The sequence below is a fragment of the Cavia porcellus genome, unplaced genomic scaffold (assembly GCF_034190915.1).
Source record: "Cavia porcellus strain 051 isolate PalLab524CR breed Dunkin Hartley unplaced genomic scaffold, mCavPor4.1 scaffold_33, whole genome shotgun sequence".
Classification (NCBI taxonomy): Eukaryota; Metazoa; Chordata; class Mammalia; order Rodentia; family Caviidae; genus Cavia; species Cavia porcellus.
Genome location: NW_026947516.1, coordinates 15,435,402 through 15,441,682, shown reverse-complemented (window position 1 = coordinate 15,441,682; position 6,281 = coordinate 15,435,402). Strand labels below are relative to the sequence as shown.

The following is a 6,281-nucleotide window of genomic DNA, read 5'->3' as shown; positions in this document are numbered from 1 at the left end:
ATTCACATTGGATAGACTCAGAGAAACTCAACTAAAAAAAATATAGGTAATTGGAGAGAGGGGAAGGACATACACCTTGATGCAAAAAAAGTTGAAGATCAAAGAGGCAAAGCAGTCCGATAGGGCTACCTGTGGGGCCTCAGCCCACACCCAACACAGGAGTTGTCATTTTGAGAAGTTCCCGTATAGCTGTTAGTATGCAAGTAAAGAAACAGAGTCAAGCTACACAGGATACATTTGGGGTATATGGGTCTTTGGCCTCAATGTCCCCTCACCAAACAGAGGGCACTTAAGCCTGGCAGCACTTTTGCTGGTACACACCAGGGGTGAGTAACCATTGATCTGTTCCCGCTCCCTGTTCTCTTCCCTCCCCAGATTCTTCTTTAGATTCCTTATCAGATTCTGAGTGGATAAACAGGCAAATTCTGTGTATCAGGAGACTTCAATATCAGACCCCAAACACACCTGAATCAACACTAGGAGCCTGCAGTTTATCCCAAGCCAAGTCAGACATTCACTATCACTGGTTGGGTTTGACTCCCTGGAGCCTATGCTGTGCTCTCTCTGCCTTGCTCCAATCCTAGACCCTCTAGAGTCTCTGTCTGACATCAAACACCAGTTCCCAGGCAACCAGTGTTTACATGGGATACTCCAAGCATAACAGGATACAAAGTCAACATTCAAAAATCAATAGTATTCATTTAAACAAATAAAAAAGCAATGAGACAGATATTAGGAAAAGAGAAATTAGGAAAACCTTTCACAGTAGCATCCAAAAACAGATGAAGTACTATGAATTTATCTAATGAAGGAACTCAAAGACCTTTACATTGAAAACTACAGTACTCCCCAAGAAAGGAGATACAAAAGGATAGCATACAATGGAGGCACAGCTCTTCTGAACATCCTAGGTGAACGCTTCCAGAGCACCCTGTCCACAAATGGTCAGCCCCACACTACCACCTAAGCTCACTTTGCAGATCTGCTCCAGGAAGTTCCACTCCTCTGTGGGATGGGAAGTCAGAGGATTATTCTTTGATAAAAACTACAATCATACTGCTAAAAACCTAAAGAAGTTTCTCTCTTTGTCTCAGAACCATGGCTATCAATGAGAATGCTGACTCACCAGCTGCCTAGCCAAACAGATTCAAGAACCAGGGAAAAGACAGTAGCGAAATGAGTCAGAGGCAAAAAGAAGTTAATATGGAACTTAGGAAAGCTAAGGATGACCAGATGACAAAAAGGAAGAATATAAACTTGTTTGCTGATGATGCTACTTCACACTGCAGGAAACTGCATCAACTGGTGCATCATGAATTGGACTATTGGTGACACTATCAAAGACACAAATAGCAATAATCTGGAAAGCCAGCTCCAAGCTATTCAAGATGCTAGGAAACTACTTTCTCACGAAAAACTGCCCCCAATAGACCACATAATCCAGGCTAGTTTGATTCCAAAATATGTGTCCTTCTTAGATAGGATCAATTGTAGTCTCATTCAGTTTGAATCTGTTTGGATACTCACTGTCATTGCTTCTGGGTCATCAAAATAGACCAAGGCTGAATGTGAATGAAAGTTCTATCCCAGCATTCATTTCTCTCTTGGCATCGCCCCATGCTCACATCAGTGAACAAGCTATATGGGCTCTAGGAAACATTGTAGGTGATGGTTCAGTTTTGCAAGACTTGGTTATCAAATATGGTACAATTTACCCACTCTTGGCTCTTCTTGCTGTTTCTGATATGCCATCCTTAGCAGATGGTTACTTACAAAATCTTACCTGGACACCTTCAACCCTTTGTCACAACAAGAATCTTGTACCTCCATTTGATGCTATTAAGGAAATTCTTCCTACTTTGGTTTCATCTCTTGCATCATGAAGATCTCGAAGTATTAACAGATACATTAAAGATGGTCCAAATGGATGCACTGAAATGATTGTAAAAACAGGAGGTGTGCCCCATCTGGTGAAGCTTCTAGAATCAAATGAATTGCCAATTAGGACACCTTCACTAAGAACCATGGGGAATATTGTCACTGGAACAGATGAACAGGCTCAGACTGTGATAGATGCAGGAGCACTTGCTGTGTTTCCCAGCCTGCTCCTCCATCCCAAAACTGACATTCTGAAAGAAACTACATGGACAATGTCAAACATCACAGCTGGAAGTCGGGGCCAGATACACCAAGTTATAAATTATAGATGAGTCCATTCCTCATCAATCTTCTCCCTAAGACAGACTTTAACACACAAAAGGAAGCTGTGTGGGCTGCAATCAACTGAACAAGTGGCGGGACATTAGAACATATTATTCACTGTGGTATAATAGAACTATTGATGAAACTCTTAACTGTAAAAGATATGAAGTTATTCTGGTTATTTTGGATGCCATTTTAAATACCTTTCAGGATTTTGAGAAACTGGGTGAAACTGAGAAACTTAGTATAGTGATTGAAGAATGTGGAGGCTGAACAATATTGAAGATCTACGGAATCAGGAAAATGAGTCTATATACAAGGCCTCATTAAACTTGATTGAGGAATATTTCTCAGTAGAAAAAGAAGAAAATAAAAATGTTGCGCCAGAAACTATCTCTGGTGGCTGTACCTTCCAAGTTCCGATGGGGCTCCTGGTACCTTTAACTTCTAAATTGTAAAGCTCAGCAAGGCATCAAGTTTTCATTCTGTACTATGTTTGGTGTAAGTTCATCTGTTTCTCTACTAAGAACTCTTTTTAAGTATGGCTTGTTATTGTAGCACCTTTTACAACAAAACTATACTTCAGCAGTTCCAAACTATACATATTGTGTAAAGCTTATCCTCTGAATGAGTTTCTATTTCTATGCAAAATTTCATATTATTCAGTGTCCTGTAAACAAACATTAAATTTCAAGGAAAAGAAAGATAGTCCTTTTTCTTGGATATGCAAAATGAATATACCAAAAACACACAAATTTCCAAACTGATTTACAGATTTAAATCAATCATGACCAAAATGCCAATAGTTGACCTCACTGAACTCAAGACAACAATCCTAAAATCTATTTATAGCCAGAAGAAACCTAGAATAACAAAAGCAGTTCTGGGAAACAAAGGCAAAGCAGGAAGCATCACAATCCCTAACTTGAAATTATATCACAAAGGTACCATGATAAAAACATCATGATACTGGCAAAAAAATTAATGAAGCACACCTGAGGATCAGTGGAACAGAAGATGCAACTCCAAATACACTCAACTACCTTATCTTTAGCAAAGGGTCCAAACACATTCACTGTAAGAAAGATAACTTCTTTAATAAATGGTGCTGAGAAAACTGGTTTTCCATATTTTGAAGATTAAACTTAGACCCTTATCTCTCACCATGGGCCAAACTAAAATCAAAATGGATCAAAGATCTAAATATAAAAACAGGAACGCTTAATCTGTCAGAAGATAGAACAGATAAAACTCTTGAAGACACTCGTGTAGACAAAGATTTTATGTACAAAACCCAATTACACAGGAAATATTGCAATGAATCAACAACTGGGATCACATCATATTAAAAAGCTTTTGCACAGCAAAAGGAGCCATCAACAGCAAAAACACAATCAACAGAATGGGAAAAAATTTTAACCACCTATTCCTAAGACAAAGGATTAATAGTTAATATATACAAAGAACTCAAAAAAGCAGATTCCTCCCAGATTTAAAGACCCAATCCAAAATAGGCATGTGAAATATATGTGCTTCCCAGATGAAGAAGTACAAACTGCAAATAAATATATAAAAAAAATGTTCAACATCACTGGTCATTCCAGAAATGCATATTAAAACACTGAGATTCCATTTCCAAAAAGAATGGCTATCATCAAGAAATTAACCAATCACAAATGCTGATGAGACTGTGAGGGAAAAGGAACCCTTCTTCATTGTTGGTGAGCATATAAATTGGTACAACCCCTATGGAAATCAGTATGTAGATTCCTAAATTTAATAAAACTAGAGGTTCAGTTTGACCCTGATATTACTCTTCTAGGTATCTTCCTGAAAGAGTTAAAGCATCAAACCACAGTGATACATTCACACCCATGTTTATAGCAATACAAATTTTAATAGCTGAGTCTTGTAAACATCCCATATATTCACCAGTGGATGAATGGATAAAGAAAATGTGGTTTTTATATACAATGAAACCATTAAAAGGATAAACAAGACATTTTTAGTTGAATAGATGCACCTTGAGAAGAACTGAAGGGAAAGGAAGGGAATGGGGAAAATTATGTACAAACTCCCTATGACTGTGATTATTATATATATGTTCAAAATATATTAATAAAATTAGTTTTAGAAAGAATTAATGGATTCAGTCACTATAAAACAATACCTGTTTGTACCACAGAACTATTTGCCTCCTGAAAGACACACACACACACACACACACACACACACACACACACACACACCATCCCTCTGGTTTTGTCAAAGATATTCAGTCTGAGTCTGATGAAACCTCTAGATGCAACCGCCAATTTGTAGGAAATATAGCAGATACAGAAACATACTAACATGTGTATATGCCATCAGCAAAACCCCAGAGTATGTGAAATTCTGTAGATCAAAAGAATTGTGGGAAACAAGAGATTTGAATAATGAAAGAGAATTAAAGACCTCCATTTTTTAAAATGGACAGAAAGCTGTAGGTTCCAGATGGGCCAACTTGAATAATGAAACTATTAAAAAATAGAAGAAAGTGATTAACATAAAAAGTAGGGGTAATGGTTATTTTTAAAAAGGAGAGAGCTTCGAGGAGAGATATCAGGGGATGACTCTTAAAATTTCTATTTTTTGATCTGGTTGGTAATTAGAATGATGTTTTTCTTATGATAATGCCCTGATAAACACTTAATTGTTCATCTAGACATGTTTCACTTCATAACAAAAGACATAATAATTAATACTTATATTCATATTACCATTAATTTTAGTATATATTCATATTTCTTCTCACCTACCTCTTTTTACCCCCATATTTGCATCTACATCACTAACAAAGTTCATCAACAGCAGAAAGTTTTTCTTTCCTTATGCATGGCAAAGCAATCAAAATCTCAAGGTAGGATTACTATACATAGAATTTTGACAATTATGGCATCTAAGATATAGTACAGTTTCTACTACAGGAAGATAGGGTCTTGGTTTAATAGAGATTTTGAAAACAATAGCAGAGTGTTTCAGAAGAGAAGGAATTGAAAGGTATTATTTTGTGAATTTCTCCAATAGGCTTTGAATTAATACAAGTGGTACATCTGACATTTTTCTTTGGTTCTTTTGAGACTAAATTTGATTTTGCTTCTACCTAGACTGGATCTGATTTTTCTGCTTTGGGTAAAAGCAACAGTAAAATCTGAGAAGACTGTCTATCTGGAAGAGAAGTCTAGACAAGTGATTAGGTTAAATTCCCAAAAAATTTCACAATAGTAATATAAGGTGACATGCCAAAGAAGCATAAAAATAATCCTATTATATTTACATGCTGATATTGTCCTTGGGGATGGCCTAATTAGTTCTGTTAATCATGATGGCCCTTTCTGAGCTAAGCTGGTTAAAATAAGTAAACCTAATTAATAGTAGAGTTCCATCTGTAGCCATGCCTGGGCTCACAACAACCCAGGAAATATTGCCGTGTTAATTTTCCTTTCCTTTCATATCTCTTTTCAGCTGTCCCCTTCCTAGGTTACAAGAATATAAGCAACTTGGAGGTAATGACTATGTCTCATTCATCTTCATAGTCTACCTATACTTAGCATATGGATCTTAGCACAAAGTAGAAACAAGGTGTGTATTACCTGTTTAATCCCTTTGTTACAGAAAAATATACGGGGGAAATACACAAATACTAAATCTGCATAGTTTTCATTTTTCCTTTGTTTCTATTAAGATACAATTTACATGCAGTGACATGCTCAGACTTTAAGACAATAGTTTGATGAATTTTGAGAAATTGGTGTGATTGTATAACCCAGTCACCATGATATAGAATACTTGTATATGCACTTCCGGTAAACTGTCCACTTAAGTCTTGAGCCATGTTTATTTAGCTTGCTATGTTTTTTGTGAGTTATAAGAATCCTTTATACATCCTGAATCTTAATTGTTATTACTATTACATGTTTCATAAATATGCTCTTCCAGTAGGTGGCTTGCCTGTTGGTTTTCTCAACAGACATCACTGACTTTGGTGAAGTCCCATTTTTTAGCTGTTTTCTTTTATGATTAATGTTTTCTGTGCCCTG

At 36.5% G+C, this 6,281-nt stretch overlaps 1 pseudogene; it reads left to right on the top strand.

Annotated features, from left to right (window-relative positions):
- Window positions 1-1,098: 1,098 nt before the first annotated feature.
- Window positions 1,099-2,653, top strand: LOC100715561 (importin subunit alpha-1-like; annotated as a pseudogene).
- Window positions 2,654-6,281: the final 3,628 nt, after the last annotated feature.